Here is a 1772-nt window from a genome sequence, read left to right as displayed (position 1 = left end):
CTGGTTAGCAGGCAAATGTCTTAGCCACTATGCTACCAATCCTTCTTAAATTACTAAAAGATGAATGGTATTCTTCTAACTCCCTAACAATATCCTAACACTGCCTGATTTGTTGCCAGGACCCCTGAAATTATGACAACTTTTCCCTGCTCTCTCCATTCCCACCTGGCTTCAGAGAAGGGGAAGAAACAAGATGACAGAGGACCTTGCTTCTAAGTCTTTCATTTATTGATTGATAGTTCTAGTGACTTTCTGGAATGTATAATCCTTCATAAATCATCATCTGAGAGCTTGACTGAAGTGCTCTTCACTTTGTCAATCAGCTCAGCCATGAAAGTTTCAGAAATGATTCATCAAGGAACAACATTATTGGGCCCACTTGAATTGCTATTGGTATCGCAAAGCAAAACTACCCATTGTTCAGTGTGCAGCCCATCTACCATCCTAGCCAATGACAAAATACTATCCTCTGGTTTCCTTTGAAAATGTCATGTTGATCTTCAACAGATTATACTCTAAAATTATAGTGCCTGTTCTTTATACTTTGCTGATGTTTTACAAACTTTTGAAAAGAGCTTTTGTTTCAAGTGATATTCTTGAAAATTTTTTCTTTTAATTTTCCATTGTTTTTTCCTTTTTCTTTTATTTTTATTTTATTTATTTTTTTTTTTGAAAGATGAACTGTCTCATTTAGTGAAAAGGCTATTTTTTTTTTTTTACATCAATTTGCCAGTATTTCCTAATCATGCTCTACTTCAGGCACAACTATTACGGTTTTCATTATGATCTTAACTGTTACTCACTATAAACCAAACTCACTGCCATTAATTTGGAACCAACTCATAGCGACCCCTCCTTGGGCTTCTGAAGTAGTATCACTACAGAAATAGATTGCCCAATCTTCCATCCAAGGAGTGGCTGGTGAGTTTGAACCCCCGGCCTTCTGGTTAGCAGTCAAATTCCTTAGGCACTACATCACCAGAGCTACATACATAGAAAAATTACTTGATGTTAGGCAAAAAATAACAACGACTAGGATACAGGAAGTGATTTGGTGTGATTTAAATAATGTAGTGTTGTGACTAATCTAAATGTTTTAACACAATCAGAAAGACACATACTGTGTACTTATTTTACTTATATTATTTTTTCTACCCAAGATCGATGACTGGTTTTATCCTAATTAACTCTAATGGAGCAAATTACAACTGATGATGATGCAAAAGAAGAAAAGGAGAATAAGAAGCTCATATTGCTTATCATCTTTGCCTTTTACAAAGTGATTTCACATACAGTTTTCACTTAGTTTCAGAACAACTTGAGATGTAGGCATTATTCTCATTTATCAGTTAAAATGATGTCATTCCAGAAAGTTTATAATTCCTTTTAGAGCTTTAAAGGCTAGAAGTCTAATTTTAATTCAGGCCTCTCTTGCTTTTTGTAGCCCCTCCCCAACCTCCATGGTTTTTATTACCTCAGAGTTAAATAGTAAATGATTGTGTCATGTCAATGTTTGTTACAAAATAATAACAAAAAAAATATATTGAGAGCACTGAGTTGGCACAGATAGTAGATACAAGTGAATAAAAAGACATATAATATTTTTCTTGATAATAAAATGGTAACAATAAAACCTAAGTCTGCTTTATGCTAGTCACTATTCAATGCAATGTACAAAAATTATTTAATCTGCACAACATTTCTGTTCTTGGAAGGAAGGTTGGGAAATCTATTTCTGTAGTGATACCGCCTCAGAAACCCAAGGAGGGGTC

Source organism: Orycteropus afer, unplaced genomic scaffold (genome assembly GCF_000298275.1).
Source record: "Orycteropus afer afer isolate SDZICR_OR568_19922 unplaced genomic scaffold, OryAfe1.0 scaffold00391, whole genome shotgun sequence".
Lineage (NCBI taxonomy): Eukaryota > Metazoa > Chordata > Mammalia > Tubulidentata > Orycteropodidae > Orycteropus > Orycteropus afer.
The sequence above is the reverse complement of the archived record's forward strand: the minus strand, read 5'-3'. Positions refer to the sequence as shown.